Here is a 23,095-nt window from a genome sequence, read left to right as displayed (position 1 = left end):
ATATATATATATATCTGTGTATATATTATATATATATATATATATAATATATATATAATATGTATATATATATATATCTATATGTATATATATATATATATACATATATATATATTATATATATATATATATACATACACACACACATACACACAACACACATATATATATATACATGTGTGTGTGTGTGTGTGTGTGTGTGGATATGTTTAAGTGTATCTATGCATGGATATACTAGTTCATTCATTCATCAGGGTATATGTCTTAAGCTGAAGGAACCCCTCTCTCACACCACCAGCAATTTCGTGCTGACAGAGTCATATGTTTCTTTAATTAATTGAAAAAAATGAAGCAAGAAATTATTTCTACATATGCGAAAGCTTGTAATGCATGATTTTTGTGCCATATTAATTAAATTACCTTCGTGCGTATGTCATTCTTAATTTGCTATCTAAAATAATACGATTTCATTCTTGTCCGAAAGTGTCTAAAATTATAGTATTCTTCAAATGAAATGCTAGTATTGACAGCCAACTATACTGAGCATATTTCCATTTACAAATGTATATATTTTATTTGTAATGCATATCCAAGGGTGAGCAAAAGTTGTGTACAGTTGCTTAATATGAGTGAAATGTTCTTTCATTTCTTCAATTTTTTTCTAAACCTAAGAGATTCATAAGTAGAAAAAGAGATCTGCGGGAAATGCCTAATTTCCTCAAAGTCCAACCTTTAACCTCATCGTAGTGGGAAGGTTAAATGAGTGAGTGTCAGAGCTCTGCCGTCGAGGACTTCGAGTCCCTGGTAAAGCGGACAGGTCTGACACTGGCGGCTCTAAGGCTGCAACCCGACTAACAAGAGGACAATGGTGAATTCCAGCGGCGTCTGTTCCGGAATCCGGCGGCTTCCTGGTGGCGAGAAGGCTTAACACGAGGACGATCTGCCACCAGTGATGTATGGTCATCCCTTGAAACTCCTATGAACTCACAATAAGAGCCAGGGATCGCGGGTTCGAATCTCAGACAGGGCGATGTGTGTGTTTATGAGCGAAATACCTAAGCTCTACGCGGCTCCGGCAGAAGATAATGGCGAACGTCTTCTGACTCTTTCGCCACAACTTTCTTTCACTCTTTCCTCCTGCATCTTGCAGCTCACCTGCGACGGACCGGCGTTCCGTCCAGGTAGGGAACCTATACGCCAAGGAAACCGGGAAACCGGCCCTTATGAGCCAGGCGTGGCTCGTGAAGGAACAAACTCCCGGGTTAATGCTGTTACAAAATAGGAGAAAAGGGAGATGCCTGGTTCATTGGAAGTTCTCTATTTTGGTTTCTGGGAACTTTGAGTGAACGCTTGAGTCACTCATATTAAGCAACTATATACCTACTTTTGTTCCAGCCCTGTATTTTAAAACAAAATCAGGCGTAGAAAATATCGGTAGAATGTAAATATTTATTATGTTGTGTCTGGGGAGAGTCATTCTCTTTTTGTGCCTTATAATTTAACACAATCACTGGTAAAACTTCCACATATTTCTTTTTTTATTTTTCTTAAATTTTCGTTGCATCTTGCAACCTTTTCAATAGTCGTTATTCACACAGCGTTCCCTTTTGTTTGTTTGTGTGCATGTGTGTGGGTCAGTGTGTGTGTGTATGTGCCTATACATGCATGCTCATATGTATGCATGTGTGTATGCATGTATGTGTGTATGCATATGTATCTATCTATGTGTGTATATTTGTATGCATGTATTCTGCATATTCATGCGTTTATATGCCCGTGTTGGTGTGTTTTGTATGTATGTGTGTGTTTGTGTGTGTGTGTGTGTGTGTGTTGTATGTGTGCGTGTGTGTGTTTGTATGTGTGTTGTCCTCTGTCTCCTTGTGTGTGCATGTCTGAGTGTGTGTGTTTTGCGACTGTGTACCGTGTTTGTATGTATGGATATGCATCTCCATATGTGGCGACGTGTGTCTCGATATGTGTTCTTGTGTGTAAAGTGTGTGTGTGTGTATATATGATCATGTGTTTCAGCCTTTATTTGCGTATGTGTGCTTGTTTGTTCATATAACCTATGTAACTATCCGTCCATATGTTTATCTGTTTACTTTCCTATCCATATGCTTACGTACATGTGCACATACATATATATATTCATACACCCACCCACACACATACATACATCTATCTACATATATATATATATATATATATATATATATATATATATATTATATATATATATATATATAATATATATATATATATGTGTGTGTGTGTGTGTGTGTGTGTGTGTGTGTGTGTGTGTGTGGTGTGTGTGTGTGTGTGTGTGTATTACATACACCCACACATGCACATGCACACATACATACATACATTATCTACATAACAGCCCACTAACTATTCTACTCTAAAACTAATTCTTCCCAGTCACGACTGAATGCGCGTCGTGAACTGGAAGAACAGTTGGAAACTGATCCGGACCTATTTTCGAAGTTCATCACTGGTGACAAAAGCTGATGCAGATTTCGAAAAGATGAAGAAAAAAAAAACGACTGAGGCGTTTAAAGGTATCACTTTGCAAGAGTTCCAACACTGCTTCGAATGGTGGAAAACGCGTCAGGACCGATGCATTGCTTCAAATGGAGAATACTTTGAGGGCAATAAAAGTGTAAACATATAAAACTAAGTGAATAAAATTATATTGCAAAATGCCGGTTTCTTTTGGGTACCACCTCGTATGCTTCACTAATCCATGGTAGTTTACGTATATTTGTCCGGTAAAAATTTTATTCAACTGAGAATTTACGTGTGTTTACTATAACAACTAAAGATTATTCTCCAATGTTAGTTAAGCCTTTTTACCGGAGAAGGTCAAGTATCAAAGGTGGTTAAGATTATTTACCTGAGCAGGCTAAATATATTTACTAGAGGGACTTGAAGTTACCTACTAGTTCAAGTTAAGTTTAATTATCAAAGGGAGTTTATAAATATATTTACAAGCTGATGCTGGGTACATTTAATAGAGGTAGTTAAGTTCATTTATACTGGGAGTGAAGGTCATTTAGCCGGTAGAGTTTAGGATATTTACAAGTAGAAATTCAATATATTTACCATGAAGTTACAGGAGTTAAGAATATTTGCAAGAGTTATGTTAAATAAATTTGCAAAGATGAGTTAAGGTTATTTCCCAGTGGAAGTTAACTGTACTTAACTACAGGAGTTAATTTCCTGAATGAATTCAGTTTAATTAACAACAGGAGTGAAGTTTATTTTATCAATCTGAGCTTATCAACGTTTGTGAAATATTACCGATTTTGTTTTACTGAAAAACATTATTGCAGTTAGTTAGTCCCAGGTCAGTCCTGGCAGAGATACTTTGTAAAGGTGTTCCATTTATTCAAGGTACTCTTCCTTTCTTTAAAATGAAGATTTAGTAGCTGTCTTTAGGAGACCGGGTTAGCTTGTAGAAGCTCTCTTGTCGTCTAATAATACTAAAGCTTGAGGAAGTTGGTAGTGCACTGCATGAACAAAAATCAGTAAAATTCACAAAATTGATGAAGATAACTTCAACGCAGATTTCCGTAACTATTTACACCACGATCTAATTATTAACATTACATCATCACATCTACAAAGAATAGTGAATAGCAGAACTCGTAAAGTTTCGAATAAGATGTCTTTTTCTATTTAGCTTCGCTTCCTTACTTCCTCAGCTCAAAATCCATCAAGGTCGATTTTGCCTTTCATCGATCTGGGTTTGCTAACCACATCCTTGCCCTTAATGCACCTGTTGCAAACATTTGGGCCAATTTCTTGGCCAGAATATAACCGATAGATTATTATTTTTATATTTTTCCCACTGCTATGAGTCACAGGAATTGCATGCAAAATGGTCACGAGTGCTCTCCTTCAGTATTTCAATTTTTGCTTTTTTTAAGCGCTGTCCTTCAGTAATATTTTTTTTGTAAACACTGTGGTTGATTTAACGACATTCTTTTGCACGTCCTTGAGCATCTGAGCACGTCCTTGAGTATCTCTGAACATCCTTGAGCGTCTGTACACGTCCTTAAGCATCTGTACACGTCATTGAGCATCTGTGCACGTCCTTGAGCATCAATATTAAAAATTAATTAAGTTATACAAACTCACATTCTCGTTTCACCTGTTAGTAGAAACATAACAAGTACTAACTTGTTAGTAGAAACATAACAAACACTAGCTTGTTAGTAGAAGCACAAGCACTAGCTTACCTTCAGCAGGCATAGTTTTATTTGACATTTTCTTCGAGAAGTACTTTAGGATAGTGTACATTATCCGCCAAGAAACAAGCCTGATGATAATATCTATGAAATAAAATGGAAAAGAAAACAATAGAAGTTACTTATAAAGGAGAAAACAGCGTTTTGTATTTATGGGCGTAAGGAAAATAATATAGATTTTAAAGGAATTTACGCTTTCATTTCTTTCCTCACTCTCTCTCTCTCTCTCTCTCTCTCTCTCTCTCACTTTTACTCTACCTCTCACTCCACCTCCATCTCTCTAACTAACCAAAATATAATGGATGAACGAACAAACAGATTATTATATAGATATTTAATTTTGGTAGCTACCATTGCATTGTACAAGAATGCTCTCAGCAAACTGAGTTCAACCAAGGTTTCTAATTTTAATTGTAACCCATTCGTTCTCTCTTCAGCAACATTGCAGGAAATGTCATAGTTACATTATGTAATATTAATATAAACTTCGGGTTTCTAAATTTTAGGCGCAGGAGTGGCTGTGTGGATAGGCGCAGGAGTTGCTGTGTGGATGGCGCAGGAGCGGCTGGGTGGCAAGTAGCTTGCTTACCAACCACATGGTTCCAGGTTCAGTCCCACTGCGTGGCACCTTGGGCAAGTGCCTTCTACTATAGTCACGGGCCGGCCAAAGCCTCATGAGTGGATTTGGAAGATGGAAACTCAAAGAAGCATTGCTTGACAACCGATGGTAGAGTAGAGTAATATGCCTTTTTGTTAAAGTTGCAAAAACATCACAAAAAAAACTGCTACTCGGAGTTTCGCGTTTCCGCACGTCGAGCAGTTGTGATACAGAATGGAATAAATTTGTAATGGTAATATGTAATTTAGTATGATTCAATTCAACGAATAAGTATTTGAATTTGATTGGTTAATCATGTATTAGCATGTATTCGCTAACGGTTGGGCTGGTCGGGGTGCATAAATTGGGCAGTAAAATATAACGTATTGTATAATATCGAATAAATTTGTAATGGTAATATGTAATTTAGTATGATTCAATTCAACGAATAAGTATTTGAATTTGATTGGTTAATCATGTATTAGCATGTATTCGCTAACGGTTGGGCTGGTCGGGGTGCATAAATTGGGCAGTAAAATATAACGTATTGTATAATATCGAAAAAACCCTGAGTTAAGAAGGGAGTAATATATGTCCAGGAGAAGTTAATTAATGACAAATAAATAATTTGATATAAGCATAAGTTTGTTTTCTTAATTTAAAACCCATGGATTGAAGGAATTCTTAGGTTTAAAATTCAATAAAGATTGTTTTGTTACGAATATACACACATACAAGCATATAAATCTATAACTATATATATATATATATATATATATATATATATATATATATGCAAAATACATACATGCATATACACATAATCACATACATACATATATAAACACACGCGCACACATACATACATATATATATTATATATATATTATATATATATATATATATATTATATATATATATATATATATATCCGTAAATATAAGAGAGTTAACGTTAATAGGTTAACTCTAGTGCTAGAAATAGCTCCTCCGGTATAATCGCTGACGATACCTCCACATTACACCGGAGGAGCGATTACACCAGAGGAGCTATTTCTAGCACTAGAGTTAACCTATTTAACGTTAACTCTCTATATTTACGGATAAATATGTATCGTCTCCCTGGTTTGTTATGTGCTAGGTCGCTTGGTGTTAAAATAAGGGTATTATTAAATTAATATCTAATTTTTCACCCTCATTTTTGAATTTATGAATTTGATACGCTGCAGTAAATATTACATGCGGTATTCGCTTCCACTAAGTCTTAGCATATGCTTTTGGCGGGGAACTTGTAACTACAACCCTGAATGTAATCGATCAGACCGCATGGGTAATCGTCGCCCGTGTAGGTCTGATAAATTGCATCGATGACAAATGTTGCTGATGATTTATAGATATATATGTGAGTATAATTTGGATATTATATTGATAAAGAAACAATTGTACAACATTAATCTACTTTTTAGTTGTATTTCACTTTCCTTACGTTGAGGGTAGTGCTATTTCTATGTGGAGGTATCGTCAGCGATTATACCGGAGGAGCTATTTCTAGCACTAGAGTTAACCTATTTAACGTTAACTCTCTTATATTTACGGATAAATATGTATCGTCTCCCTGGTTTGTTATGTGCTAGGTCGCTTGGTGTTAAAATAAGGGTATTATTAAATTAATATCTAATTCTTCACCCTCATTTTTGTATATATATATATATATATAGTTAAAGAAAAGCAAAAAAAAAACCCAGAAAAACAAAAGACGAAGACAGGTGTATTAAAGAACAAACAGGTGTATTAGTTTGAGGCTCGGAAATGTGAGAAAGTCTTTTACGTTTCAAGCCTACGCTCTTCAGCAGAAAGGAACACGAGGAAATAAAGAGTGAAAGAATTTTTAAAACTTGTGGATTTAGCGGTGAATCATGATGGCTTGTTGGAAAAAGGTAGTTGTACAGGAGAGCTAGGAAGAAGGGGAAATAATAAAGTACTCATGATCCCCAAACCAAGGTGTGCGTGTGTATGCGTGTGCGCGTGCATGTGGATAGAGGCTGGTGACTTTGACGTGTGGATGTGTGCGTGTGTGTATGTGCGTCTGTAATGTGTAGGTGTGTGGATGACAATGTGGGTGCTGGGAAGTGGTCATTGCTAGTGTGTGCGGAGTGGTGTGGAGTGGTGTGATGTGGTGTGGTGGTATGAGGATATGAGGGTGGGGTGTAGGTTTAGGGTGAGAATGTGAGGTGGGGTGAGGATGTGTGGGTGAAGGCGGAGGTGTGGGGTATGTATGGGGTGGGGTATGTATGGGGTGGGGTAAGGTTTGAGGGGTATAAATCAAGGGAGAAGGTGGGTAGGAGTAAAGAGAGGAAGCAGGTGTCATAGCAAGAGGGGAGAAGAGAGGAAGGGAGTTAGGTGAAGAGGGGAGGGTAGTCGAGCCCATGTGGAGCAAAAGAACGAAGAGAGAAGATTAATTTCGGTTCACGGCAAAAACAATCCGAACATAGATAGAGTGGAAATGGCGCGAGACCATGGAGTCATTGCCGAATCTAATGTCTCGAAGGTGCTTCGCGAACCGGTCAGCCAAGCGGCTTCCCGTTTGACCGATGTACAGAGAAGCGCAGAAAGAGCAGGAGATGACGTTGCTAGAAGTGTAGGTAAAAGAGTCATTAATATGATAGGGACGATGATAGGTGTCTGCGAGAATGGTGTTGTTGGAGAGGTAGGGCCAAGTGCGGCAGCATGGGCGGGAGTAGGGGATCGAGCTAGGCTGGGAGGGAGGTATTAGGGAAGAAATTGTGGGCCAGGAGGTCAAGTAGGTTGTGGGCTCGTTTGAAGGAGGTAAGGGGTAATTTGGGAAAGATATGCGAAGTGAAGGAGTCGGACTGGAGTCGCCAGAAGGCTCAGTGAATGGTGCGTTGGAGGGACAGGGTGGAGGAGTGGTAGGTGAGGGAAACGGAAAACGGGCAACGGTGGGGCGGGTGCGAGGAGATAGAGCAGAGGCACGGGTCATGGAAGTACTCTGGCAAGGGCAGTGTGGATAGTGGTGAGGGGATATTCACGAAAGATGAAGTGGTGACTCATGAGTCGTGGTTGTCACTGCAGAGCCTGCGATATATATATATATATATATATATATATATATGTGTGTGTGTGTGTGTGTGTGTGTGTGTGTGTGTGTGTGTGTGTGTGTGTGTGTGTGTATGTGTGTGTGTGTGTGTGTGTATGTATATTTATATTAGAAGAAATGAGGTACTCAGAAATTCGGATGGTTTTATATTTACAGATATTTATTTGTATATTACATGTTTTTATACATCATATATCATTTATCATATATTAGCGCTTTTGTCCATTTAAGTGGAGTTGAGGCAAAAGCCTTAACTTGGTCGTGGGGAAGGGGAGGCGAGAAAGAATGTTGATACTTTCTACAATTATCAACGAAAGTAAAGAGACTTGGCTCCAAGTAGGAAACGGAACTAGCATGCAACTCAATAGGAGTTTACCTGATGATTTACGATGCTGGCCGTAGCCACACAACGTTGATACTGTATTTCCATTCCATTATTAACAGTTTACTTGGTGCATTCTTGTTTATTGAAGAGACCTTGAAAAATAAATAAACAAATAAATTAGGTACAGTTGAAGTCACCAGAAATGATTTATGATTACGGAAAATATCTCTATCATGGATAAGGATAACGTACGTGCGTTATAAATACGTATATTATATATAAGTACTTATAGTAACGTATTTATAAATAAATAGTTGCCCTTGTTATTCTCGATTCGGTATTTTAACAAACGGTAATAGTAGCAAAATTAGAGGATCCAATACTGTAAAGACCCCCTTCGGTCATGAATGACCATGGGATTGCACCTAGAAAGTTACCCTCCTAGACACAAGTCTGGGCAAGGTTGTTTATGGAAGACCAGCAGTCGCCCATGCATACCAGCCTCCCCTCTCCACGCCACCAGTGTTATCCAAGGGAAAAACAAAGATCGATACAGTTTGGCACCAGTGACGTCGCAACTCATATCTACAGCTGAGTAAACTGGAGCAACGTGAAATAAAGTGCTTTGCTCAAGAACACAACACGCAGCCCGGTCCGGGATTCGAGCTCACAACCTCACGATCGTAAGCTCGACGCTCTAACCACTGAGCCATGCGCCAATACTGTATATAAGATAAATTAAATAAATTCTCCAAATAAAGACAGCAGTTCTGACATTGATTGTAGCTTCTGCTTAATGTTATTGTTAGAGAAAAGACTTCAAAACTGATTCATTTTTGTGACGAGAAAGTAGCACAATGCGGCTTCCAAACGTTGCTGTTTCTGATTTTTATCGAGTTCATGTGGAACCTACTTATCCAACTTTTTCACTTTACGAGGTGAGCCAATATTGTTTGCTTGATAACACCAAACAACGAAGATGATTCACGGTCACTTTGTGATGGATCTGACTCGACAGTGGCTTTCAGTTCGTCATTATCCACTTTTGTTTCTGGTCGACCGCGTTGCTCATTTGTGAAGTCAAATTTACCAGAACGAAATTTTGCAAACCAATTTCATACTGTTTGCTGTGCAATAACATTAGAATAAATATTCCATTAATATTCCGAGCTGTCTGTGATGCTGTATTTCCAAGAAAGAACTCATATTTTAAAATTGTACGAATTTCCGACTTATCCATCTCTGAACAAAAGTAGCAAAAGACGATTTATATATACTTTATAAAGCGCAAAATGAGTTAGAATAAAGAAATAGATGCGTCAGCTTTCTAAAAAAAAAAATAAAAATTGTCAAAATATAATGGCACAAAATGAGCAGCTGTTAAAATTTACCATATACCTTACTACAAATTTCATACTTGACGACCTAATATATATGCGTGTATGTGTGTGTGTGTGTGTGTGTGTGTGTGTGGTAGAATCTGCATTGGTAATAAAAATACCCGTTATTTAATTTTCATTTTTATTACCCCTCTTTATGTTCGGACCATTTCGTATTTCGCTTTCGATAGAAAGATGAAACAGTACCAGATAAAGTAGTAAGGCTCATATAATAGATTCAAAATCTCTTGAAGATGGTGGTTCAGAATGACAGTAATTAAATGACAGAATTAAAGCACCCGTGCAGCATACGTCTGTGAATCTCGGTGTTTTCTGGAAGAATATTTCTCAATGTTTTACTTACTGAGAGGTTTGAGAGAAGTGAAATATTATTGTATGGTTGCTGAAAATATTAATAATAAATTACCTGCGCCCTGTGAAGCTGTTAATGATCTTAGAACGGACAAATTATATTAATCTGACTCATGTTAGCTCCGTTAACGGTTGCAGCTATTGCAAGGGAGATAATAATCTCGCCATAATATGAAGCTGGTTTAGAAATTTATAGTAAAAAATACGCATAGAATTCACATGTCTATAATTTTTTTGATTACTTAATATAAATTTCTTAACGTTTCTAGTTACTGGTAATCATGTACAGCACTATTTCATTCTATTTTAGAGTTCCTTAGCACGTCTTAACCCGTGACTATTAAAGATTTTATGAAATGAGAAATTTCCTTAAGACGGAAATAATAACGGTCTGGGAGAAAGTCATGAAATGGCTCTCTTTTTCTTCTCCGTAGGACTTTAATAAATTAGGAATCGAGAGAATAGAAAATATTTTTGTGTATACATACAGATTGATAGTTGAAAAATAACTGCTTTCAGGGTATTCTACCTTGTGAAAATGTTTAATAGTTTCCAATAATTTCAATTTTAACTACAAATATATGTTTAATAACTATTATCATTAATCCAGTTTCCATTTTGCCTGACCTTCAAATTTTGCACTGCCCCAGACTGGTGAGCTTTATTTGACCCCAAAGAGTAAAAGGCAAAGTTGACGTCAACGGAATTTGAATTCGGAGTACAAAACGTCGGGAAAAAATATCATGAGCACACACCCCCGCGAAGGTTATAACGAAAGTAAATACAAAATCGGGCAAAATCTTTTCTAGAATCATTGGTTATTCAAATTGTCTAAATTGTTAGTAGATGTACTATTCAACATCTCCATTACAAGTGAAACATTTCCGACGTTGTCGAACCCAACTTACGAATAGTCTTTGAAAAAATTTAGGTGTACCCTATTGTACCCACTTCTTCACAGTCCCTTTCACTTTGTCTCTGTCAAAAAATCGCTATCTCTGAAAATTATCCTTCATTGTACCGAACGGGTGAAAGCCGGTGGGCGTCAGACCTGAATTATACATAGACTTGCCCACACTCGCTGATTGCCCGATCTTTTTTACTAAAGATGTATATGTTGCACATTGTCATAGTGAATATGAATCCTTTTCAGATACTTGTTCGACATTTTCCTCCAAACGGCTTCTCTAAGCTTTTTGAATATCTTAGTGTACCGATTGTTGTTTCCAATACAACGGTATTCCTGAAAATCAATAATGACACCCTTGTTACTCCCATCAAACAGCCATCATGATTTTAGTGACAATCGCTGACTCTTGAACTTCTTACGCCTTAGATAAGAAGTTCGACGTCATTCCATGGCGCTTTTACTTTCCAGTAGTCCTAGGTTTCATAACCGCTTTACACACATTTCCGATACCCAGAGTATTATGACAGTTGCTCAGCAAGCCCACAGATTGTAACTCGTCTAACCATGCGAATCAGCTCGTCCACTCGCTGGTGATTCGTGTCACTAGCTGCAGCTGATGGTGCTACACTGCATGGTTTTTCCCATGTTAAACCTTCTTTACTCATCGGTGGACATTGCTTTTGTCGATGGTGTCATCTCCGTAAACAACTTGTAGATTTATAGGTATGTCGGACAGCCTTCACCTCTCCTTCATCAAGAACTAAGTGACGGCACTTTGTCTGACATTAGCACCAATTTTGTGCCAGTAATGAAGAAGAATAGGAAAGAGAGTTACGGATTGCATTACTTTCGGTACACAACCCTCGTGCGTGTGTATCCACGCACACACAGATATTATGTGTGTGAGTATGTCTGTGTATGTTTGTGTGTACAACGTTATAGATTAAGCAGTTGACATTATTTATCGGATCAACTTCAGCAATACATAAATCATTATAAATAAATACATGTATAAGCTAGGTTGACACCACTCATCGCATTAACAAACAAGAAAAAAGATAAAAAGGTCTCGCTCTTTCTCTCTCCTTCCTTCTTTCTTCATCCCACTCTCTCTCTATGCATATGTGTACGTGCGTACGTGTGTGTGTGCGTGAGTATGCATGTACATGTATACATATATATGTATGTATATATGTATATATATATATATGAGTATATGTGTGTGTGCATGTGTGTGTATGTGTGTGTATACACATATACATACATACAGTCATACATAAAAGGATACATGTACATACCTACATATATACGTGTGTGTTGTATGTATGTGTGTGTGTGCGAGTGTGTGTGCGTCTGTGTGTGAGCGTGCACACGTCTGTGTGCATGTGTGTATGCTTATGTTTCAACATTAACCTTCAATTGTCATTTTATAATTATTCGCCTTAATCAAAGGGTGGAGAAATTAATAAAAATAGCCACTTAGTGTATGTAAATCAACATTTCTTCTGTTATTGGCTAGATAATTGAACCCAGCATTTGCAATATTCATCACAGCCAACTTAGAAGAAAATACTAACATCTTGAAACTACATCTGAAAAATTGATTTTCAGAAATAGATTATTTTCTTTTTATATATTTCAAGTCTTTAATTAAATCTGCAAATATTTTAATTTAAGAATTCAGTTGTTTGGAACTATTTATATTTATAGTATTTAATTTCTTATTGGCTACAAGTTTATGTGTAATTCAATATGTGTCATTTAGCGGTAAGATGGAATGTCTCTCTGTATTTTGTTTCTTAGAGTCAGGTGTACATTGACTTGTACTGTTCTTACTCTGCCCTTCCTCACCTAAATTCGCTAAACACTTCTCGAAGCGCATCAATTCTGGCTGTCAAGAAAATTACATTTTTCTCTTTTCCTACTTTCTTCAAAGAAAGGCACATGTCTCTGAAACTATCTGTTTTCTTCTTTCTTATGCCACATGTTTCAGTCATTGGACTACGGCTATGTGCACAGCTTGGAAGGAGTTTTTATTTATTTATATATTTATTTATTTATTTATTTTTAATAAATCAACCCCAGTACTTAACTTTTTAAAGTTTGGTACTTATTCTGTAGATCTTTTTAGCTAGATTACGGAGATCTAAACAATGGTTGTCCCGTGGCGGGGAAGGGAAAACACAAAAACAATGACACAGAAACGCACACATACACACACATTCGTACACACATGCACGCACACACACATTCGTACACGCATGCATGCACACACACCCACACATATATAGGACAGGCTTTCTCAGTTTCCGTCTACCAAATCCACTCAGAAGGCATTGGCCAGTCCGAAGCTATAGTAGAAGACACTTGCCCAAGGTGCCAAGCAGAAGGATCGAAGCCTTAATCATGTGGTCGCAAAGCGAGATTCTCAATCACACAGCCATGCCCGCTTACTTTTTGCTTCCAATTTAACATCAATACTTGGTTCTTTGATGACTTCAGCTTAATTAACTTGTCTGCAAGCATTCAAACTACACACCTGAGCCATTCACTTTGCTTGTGGTTTCTTTCCTGCAGAAAATTATAGTGGATATATGTTCAAACTGAATATCAACCACATCAATGTCACCAGTCTGGGAGAATCTGCAAAGATAATGTTCCATTTTCCTTTCCTTCGCTTGACTAGTTTATAAAGTATTATTCAAACCTTCACATTAAACCAGTCATTATGTTATATTTAAAATTTTTTACTACCATTACTTTTTCCGGACAACGAAAGAAACAAATAGAGAAACGAGACCGGCAACATAAAGAACAATCCCTTCGTCAGTTGTCCCTTGTTTTATCTACTCCGCTTTTCGAAAGTTAGGACAAGACGCGACTTCGAAGAAAGCAGTCCTTCCCTCAAAGCAAATTAAATAAAATTTAGGATTTTTGCGGAGGGTTAAAGTGGTAACAAAAACAGGACAGTAAGAACAAAACAGTTAAAACAAATGGTGGGGGCTGTTAAGCCATAACGAGGTGAAGTGGTGAACTCTGGAGAAAAGAGCTGTGAGAAGAGACAGGCAAAGGTAGGTCTTATTTCTTGTAAAGCAAGAGAAACAAAGAACGATAGCCGCTGGTCACGTGTGAGCAACGAGAGAGTCAAGGGTAAAGAGGGAGGGAGAGAAAGAGAACGGTGAAGGGGAAGGAGAAGAAAAATAGAAAGAAAGAAGAAGCGAAGGGAGAATAGAGAGTGAAGAGTACGCATCTGAATTATTAAGATAAAACGCACTTGGAAATGGATGCATGGTCTTTGATCATTTAATAATATAAATAATATATATATGCATATATACATACATATATGTACATACCTACATATATATGTATATATACATGCATATATGGGCACAGAACGTCAAATAAAACGTGAACAAAATGAAAAACGAGAACATAATAAAACAAGAAAAACATGGAAAACGAACATATGTACATACATTTTTCCTTTTGTTTACGTTTTTTTTATCCATATATCCATATATGCATATATATATATATATACATTTATACATAGGTATGTACATACACCGACATGCAGGAAGTAAATGGACACATTTAGTTTTCCAAATTTCTGATCTAAGCGTGTCAGTATGTTTTCAGCGGTGTAGAAATTACAATGTAATTATTCTTTTTTCTTTCCAGGTGCCATTATATTAAACATTTGCGAAGAGTAACCGTGCCACGCACAAATAATTCAACAGAACTGTCAGATTTTCAAAGAGGTCGTATTGTTGGGCAATCTGAGGCTGGTTTTAGCCAGCGAAAAATTGCCGAAAATCTTCAAAATCCTCTTGCTACTGTTAAAAGAATTGTAGTGCAATTCAAAAGCCAAGGAAAAGAATCAACAGATTCTCGTCCCAGCCGACCTGGGCCCTCGGAAAGGAAGCTTCGCTGTTTGAAGAGAATTGTGGAAAACGAACCCCGTTCGAAGGTTTCTGACATTGCAAAACAGATAGATGTTAGTCCAAGAATATGTGTTACATATCTGCATAAGCTTGGGTATTATGGATGAGCAGCTAGAAGAAAAATTCTCCTTCAACCAATTAATATCATGAAAAGAAAGAAATGGGCTAAGGTGATGTCATAAAAATCCAGCTCATTTTGGGATAGAGTGATTTTCTCAGATGACTCCAGATTTGCATAACAGTGGGCATGTTTGGGGCTGGAGGCTTCCCAGTCAAGAATTTGATTTGAAACGACTCCAACCATCTGTGAAACCTGGCGGTATCTCTGTAAAGGTATGGGGAGCTGTCACTAGCAATGGTCATTCTGAGCTAATCGAATGTGTTGGAACCATAAACTCTGAAAAATACATCGAAATACTTAAGCAAGGACTACTTCCGATGTATTCACACAATAACATAACGAAAAATGAGTTTTTATTCAAGGAAGATGGGGCTCCATGCCACATAGCGAAAAGGAATCAACAATGGCTTACTGAAAATGCGATCAAAAAGCTTCCTTGGCCGAGCCAATCTCCTGACATGAAGCCAATTGAAAATCTTTGGAGCATACTAAATTGAGCTATGCGAAAAACTCGACAGAAACCTAAATCTGAAGATGAACTGTTTCGATTGTTGCGTGAAAAGTGGACAGAAATTCCACAAGAGACAATCACAAAGCTCATCAGTTCAATGCCAAAAAGAGTTTCTCAATTAAAAACTGCAAAGGGAATGTCAACTAAATACTAAAGTATGTAGTCCTACCTATCGATTAGATTTCAATTGTTTGCTTTGCGTATTAAATAAAAGATTTTGAAAATTAAAGGTGTCTGATTACTTCCTGCATGTCTGTGTATATGTATGTATAAATGCATATATATATATATATATTAATCATATTATTATATGATCGAGCGTCACGCATCCATTTCCAAGTAAGTTTTATCTTAATAATTCACTCTACCCTCTCTATTCTCCCTTCGCTTATTCTTCTTTCTTTCTGTTTTTCTTCTCCTCCCCCCTTCACCGTTCTCTTCCTCTCCCTCTCCCTCCCTCACTCTTCCCCCTTGACTCTCTCGTTGCTCACACGTGACCAGCGGCTATCGTTCTTTTTTCCTCTTGCTTTACAAGTGATAAGACCTACTTTTGCCTGTCTCTTCTCACAGCTCCTTTCTCCAGCGTTCACCACTTCAACTCGTTATGGCTTAACAACCCTCACCGTTTGTTTTTGCTGTTTTGTTCTTACTGACCTATTTTTGTTACTACTTTAACCCTCCGCAAAAATCCCAAATTTTATTTAATTTGCTTTGAGGGAAGGACTTTTTTAACGATTCGCGTCTTGTCCTTACCACCGAAACACGGAGTAGATAAAGCAAGGGCAACTGATGAAGAGATTATTCTTTATGCTGCCTGTCTCGTTTCTCTATTTGTTTCTTTCGTTGTCCGAAAAAAGTTCGTTTTCCATGTTTTTGTTGTTTTTTTATGGTCTGGTTTTTCATTTTGTTCACGTTTTCATACATATATACATATATATGTAAGTATGTATATATATGCATGTATATATGCATATATATTTATATTATTATATGATCGAACACCACGCATCCATTTCCAAGTATATATATATATATATATTGCTGTCGTCAGTTTATATTTTAAGAATTAAAAAACTAGTAAACTTTTTGTAAGTTATATTAAGTCATAATATAGCTAATAAAGTAAGTTTAATGTGCTACTATAAATTAATATTGTTTATTCTTAGCGGGATAATAAAAGTTATGTTTTATTTGGAAAGTGGACTTAGTAGCTAAGTTTGATAATTATTATGTATTATTGAAAGTGGTTATGTAAGATGTACATATCGCCTGTCCCTCTTGTTATTGGCATAAGATAAGTCGTGACATAGTAGAGGTAATGGAAATTGTTTCTGGAAAAGGTTAATTTATAACAAAAATTGGTATAAATAAATAATGTATGTGTGCGTGCGCGCGTGTAATTGTAGATGCGTATGTGTTTATGTATGTATGTATGTATGTATGTATGTATGTATGTATGTATGTGTGTGTGTATATATATATACATATATATATATATACACATATAAATATATATAAGCATATATATATATATATATATATATATATATGTATGTATATATATATATATATATATGTATATATATATATATGTATATATATATGTATACATATATATACATATATGTATATATATATATATATATATATATATATTATATATATATTATATATATATATATATATATAATATATATATATATATACATACATATATACATGTACGTATGTATGTCTATATGTAAGTATGTATGCATGTATGTATGTATGTATTATGTATGTACGTATGTATGTGTGTGTGATAGAGAGTTTGCGTGTGTGAGAGATTATTTATATATAGGAAGAAAATGAAGAGAATAAAAGTAACTGCTATTAACTACAAAACTAAGTGCATCAGCCCTCCATAACATTAAGCAAGATAATGAGTTATTTGATTAAAATTAGCGTACCTTTTTATATCAGGAATGTCGGTTATTTATTCATTTACTTATTTGTCTTTTAATGGCTTAATCAGACCGGAGACATAGCTCAAATGTTTGCAAAAGAGTGGACTCTGCAAAAAGTAGCCAAAGGCTAGAGAGTAAGTAATGCTCAACCAGGCAATAGTCCACTTCGTTCGTTGAAAGTTTACTTTATCACCCGGGGATGGCTTGAATGATTTCATTTCTCTCGTAACTTAAATTAATCAAGGACATCTATAAAGCTGAATACATAGATAATTAGTTGTTATATTAATACAAGACTACTAATTAATCAGGGTGAGTATAGAGGAATGATACGTTTATGTAACAAGTATATATTTTATAGATTCTGGGGAGGGATAAAAGTTCGTATCAGCCTGGACAGGATTGAAGTTGGATCACAGAGAGAAGAAACTAAATACTGAAAGACTCCCTAGTATATAGTGCTCCACTGTTTCTCCCACTTCACTACTTTATAAATGAATAAAAAATAATTTCTTGATGCTGAAATTGAGATATGTTTCACTACACTGTGCCAGGAATCTCTGTCTTAGCTTTTGTAGGTTCTCAGTTTCATGTTATGTATTTCTGTCAATATCAATATAGTTTAGTGATTTTCATTCTCTTTTAGAGTGTAGAAGTCTCCAAAATATCATCTAATATGATGTAGTTTTCAGTATGGTAGCAGTGACCAGTAAAGCTTAATCTGCATTGAGCAACAGTAGCACACGTGGCTGGAATGAGTCAATAAATCGTTTAACAAAACCATTCGCACCGAAAGTATTTAAAGTTTGTTTATAAAAATAACTAAGAACTAATATAGTTTTTTTTTTCTGTCGAGGGTTTATATGCCCCATTATTAGACTATTTTCCTTAGTTATTTGCACGGTGATCGCTATGAGCTTTAAGCTCATAAAAAAAAATTACCATTAAATATTTTCTATTCTTAAATCCTGTGTTCATGCCATGTGATTTGATCCCCAGATTTGATCTGGTACGTGTATCATCAAAGCGATCTTGAACCTCCTTCTTCATAGTGCACGTTAAAGAAGAATGATCTCTAAGCATGTTCTGAAGAAGACCAGCCTTATTGAGATTGAAATACTTGATTGCCAAATATTTTGGTGCTTGATGCAAGCATAATCAAATACCAAAACATATGAAACAAAAAATATATTTCTATCCACAAATGATTGCAGATATATTGATTTCAAATTGTGGAACAAGGCCAGCAACCTCATGAGAGGTGGGTAAGTTTATTAAATCGGTTCCAGTGTTCAACTTGTACTTATTTTATGGATCCTGAAAAGATGAAAGACAAAGTCGACCCCGGCTGCATTTGAACTTATGACGTAAAGTCGGAAGAAATGCCGCTAAGCATTTTCCCCGGTGCGGAGACGATTCTGCCTCATCGCTGCCTTAGTGATTGCACAAATATTGTTAAAAGATTATGGACGGGAAACATAAATTGCCAACATCAAGTAGTGATGATATGCAAAGGTACAACTTTGTACGTATTTAGAAGATAGTCATTATTTATCACAGCACAACCCTTCACACTTTAGCAGCGGGCATAGTCGTTTAAATCTACCCTAGTACCTAGGGTAGATAAAATAACTTATTTTATCACATTCCCGAGTGAAAGCGGGAATGAAAAGTAAAATCACCCTTTGTTGGATAATATTGGTCAATATTAAACTCAGTTAGGCGGCGAGCTGGCAGAATCGTTAGCACGTCTGGCAAAATACTTAGCTGCATTTCGTCTGTTTCTACGTTCTGATTTCGAATTCTGCCGCTGACGACTTTGCTTTTCATCCTTTCGGGGTTGTTAAAATAAGTACCAATTGAGAAGTGAAGTCAATGTAATCGACTTACCCACCTCCGAACTTGCTGGCCTTGTGCCAAAATTTGAAACCAGAGATTCAGTTAATGAATGATATTTTGCAGTTTTACGTATGATATTTTTATGTAAACATGCATTCCTAAACGAAAGATTATAGCTGACAACATTGATAAGCAAACTTTAGTAGACTTTCATGTTAACCTAAGTATGTCATTCGTTCGAAGAATTAAGGTAAATTCTTCAAATCAGTCGAGGAAATAAGAGACAATCAGTAGAGTCTGTTCATGAGAAATGTTTTTAGGTTTAAGATTTAGGAAAGTGCTGTTGCTATTTAGCTCCACATTAACTTTGAGTTGAAAACCTTTGATCAAAAGTGTTCCAGCTATAACAATACCACCTAGTTTTAGAGATAATGCAGCTAAAATTACATTATTCACTGTATCATCACGTCTATTCAAGACGGTAAGGACAAGTCTGAGAAATGTTTGACTACTATTTTTAGCATGTCCGACAATCATAGAGCTGCTCGCATGTTGACAAAGAAGTAATTTTCAATGTGACATTTAATTTCATTGACCACCAAAGTAATATTTTGTATAGAACAGACGAGAATGAGATTCATTTAGATTAAACGTACGTTACAAATGTTGTTATTAGCAAAGTAACAGAAGTTCGTAGGAACCCATCGTTCAAAGAATTTGTCCAAATATTACATCAGAAAATATAGCCGTATTTGTCTTATTAGTGTATATTAGTTATTGATTCTCCATCAACCAGAATTTTCCTTTCTCTCATGGTTAAGTGATAAAAGTGTAACAGCTTGAAGATTGAAGCTTGTTTTAACCAGGGTGATTTTGTTTCTTTTGTACGACAATTTTTCACGGAAGGAAACAACACGGGAAGGACAAGAAACAAATGTTGTATGAATTAAACGCTTGAAATACAGTTTATCTATTGAGTAATTCTTTCATCATTACTAAGGCAAGTATTATGGGTAGGATCGTTACAGCGTCGGAAAATATGCTATGAAATATTTGCGACAGCTCTTTATATCCTGAGTTCAAATCTATCCGAGATCAGCTTCGCCTTTCGTTTTCTTGTGCAATCAAGAACTATGTACAAATAGCTTACAGCTGAAGAAGAGCTGGCAGAAGCTACTGAATAAATAGAACTGCTATTAATTCCCAATCTTTCAACATGTAACAATAGTAAAGAGGAAGGAATATCAACATCATACCCCATCAAGGAGAATACTGAATATTCCCTTCCCACTCATTGTCGGTTAGGTTCAGAGTAATGGTCCATTAAGACTGAATAACCAGGAACCTCAGGCAGTTGAAAAAATAGCTTCCTGGTTCATACAGCCGGCATCAAATCCTCTCAAAAAAAGATTAATGGCTTATTACTTATTTGGTACTCTCCGATCATCTTATATTTCTTATTTACATACGTTCGAATTACTCCCCTACTCCTTCACCTTCTCTCTCTCCCTCCCCCTCTCCCTCTCTCATTATATATACATAAACCGATCTCCTCTATTTTGCCTCTCTAGCTTTCTTCTGATGAAAGATTAGCGTCCGAAAAGTCCATCAAGACTCTTTCAAGCGTTTAATTCATACAACATTTGTTTCTTGTCCTTCCCGTGTTGTTTCCTTCCTTTTTGTGCTCATTACCTTCGTCTGATCAATTAAAAAATTTATCCACAAATGATATGAACAGAAGTGACATCTGATTTCAAATCTCAGTGTTTGAATGTTTCGCATATAAAATTTTATGCGCCATGTGCTCTGTTTTTGGCGCAAAACAAAACCAGTTGCACAGTCAGAGTTTAACGGGACAGTTATGGCTTATTGCCCGGTAGGCCACACTGATGAGACTCAGGGTTTAAATACCCAAAAGCCGAAACCTAAATGCATTATATTTTTATTTGTGCTGTTAAATGTTTTAATCCTTTCTCTTTTTCTCGCATACTGTTTTTCTCTGTTATCTTGGTGCGGTGCGGTACGGTGGATAAATTTAAGACTTTAGCTCTTATTTCTAGCAGGTGGATGCTTGCCAAGCATCCTTACGCTTCGTGTAAATTTATAATTCATAGCTATTTAATGCTATTGTGCCTGCAATCCACCTACCTATGTCACTGCTAGTGATATCATCAATTTTAAAATTTATCCAGATGATATAAACAGTAATGACATCTGATTTCAAATCTCAGTGTTAGAATGTTTTGCTTATATATATATACACACACACACACACACACACACGCACACGCACACACACACGCACACACACACACACACTCACACATACACACATATATATATATGCATGTAGATGAATCAAAGATTTTCTATGTACCTGTATGTATGCATGTATGTAAGCATTTATGCTTTTTCTTTCAGTTTAAGTTCTTTTTAAGAGAGTTCAAGTCGGTTGCAAACAAACAAGACTTTTTGAGTTGAGTTCCCGGTGTTTGTAAACATGTGTTTGAGTTGGTGTGTAGGTTGAGCTGTCGATGCACACAACGAAGTGTGTGCATCGTATTCCTTTAAAGAATCTGAGATGGAGAATCCTTGGAATATTTTACAAAGCCTTGTGAGTGGATTTGGTAGACGGAAACTGAAAGAAGCCCGTCGTATATATGTATATATGCGTGTGTGTGTGTTTGTGCGTCCGTGTTTGTTCCCCCAACATCGCTTGCCAACCGATGCTGGTGTGTTTACGTCCACTAGGCTTACAAAGAATAAGTCCTGGGGTCGATTTGCTTGACTAAAGGCGGTGCTCCAGCATGGCCGCAGTCAAATGACTGAAACAAGTAAAAGAGTAAAAGAGTAAATCTTCACTCTGTCGCAAATAGACTGGATCTGGAGAATCCGTGTCAGTTACTTTTGCACTTTCTTCGATAAAATTAGTATTTCTCTATATCTTTTTTTGTTGCGTAAATTTGTCGGTACATAACCTAATGTACATATGATAATAGGTACAAATGAGAATTTACAGTCAGGGTACGAGAGCTGTAAGTTCCGCATTAATTCAACATAAATGTTCTCTTTCTCATGGACTCTTGGTATTTCTAGCTCAGCGTTCACTTTTTAAAAAATAGGTTCGTAAGATTTTCCCTGTAGAACGTAAGCATTTTATGCCAGAAGCCTACTATCAGGTCGCTCCTAGGTGATTTTCCTTTCGACAGTTTCATAATAACCGCCAGGAATGTTTCATTGGTAACATTATATATTGGGCTGTCCGGAAAGTTCGTGCCAATTTTTAAAGGAACGAAAAAGGTCAATAAATACTTGCCATTACATTTTCAATCAACCAAATATGAAACATTTTGTTGCACAATGCGTCTCCATCTTTCCTTTAACCCTCTACCCAAAATTGAGGTGGTTTCATGGCAAAGAATTCATCAAGGTATCTTTTTACGTCATCCAAGGAATTGAAATTTTTACCATTAAGACTATTCTGTAGAGACCTGAATAAGTGGAAATCCGAAGGAATGACATCTGGTGAAAATGGAGGGTGGGGTTACACATCCCAGCTGAGCTGCAGCAATTTTTTTCTGGTTCCCAAAGCATCAAGTGCCGAAAATGAACTTTGTTATCTTCCATTTTAAAGGGTTACAGAATTAACACAGGTTATAGGAACATAAACCTTCTTCCACAAAAAGATAGCTTAAACTGTGCTCTAAATGGAGTTGTAGTCAAATCCTATTTTATGGACTCAAACATGTTCTAAAATAAGTCAAAAGGTAAGCTACT

The 23,095-nt window shown here is 36.4% G+C and overlaps 1 long non-coding RNA gene across 1 annotated transcript in view; it reads right to left on the bottom strand.

Annotated features, from left to right (window-relative positions):
• Positions 1–4,254: 4,254 nt before the first annotated feature.
• The window catches only part of LOC118764911, a 28,769-nt gene continuing 9,928 nt past the window's right edge, over positions 4,255–23,095 (bottom strand). The window contains exons 2-3 of the long non-coding RNA XR_005000751.1: positions 8,345–8,445; positions 4,255–4,340 (exon numbers count right to left, since the gene is read on the bottom strand). This is a non-coding gene — a long non-coding RNA (uncharacterized LOC118764911). The remainder of the gene's footprint in view (positions 4,341–8,344; positions 8,446–23,095) is intronic.

The sequence above is a fragment of the Octopus sinensis genome, linkage group LG1 (assembly GCF_006345805.1).
Source record: "Octopus sinensis linkage group LG1, ASM634580v1, whole genome shotgun sequence".
Taxonomy (NCBI): Eukaryota; Metazoa; Mollusca; class Cephalopoda; order Octopoda; family Octopodidae; genus Octopus; species Octopus sinensis.
This window is presented reverse-complemented; position numbering and strand designations above follow the sequence as displayed.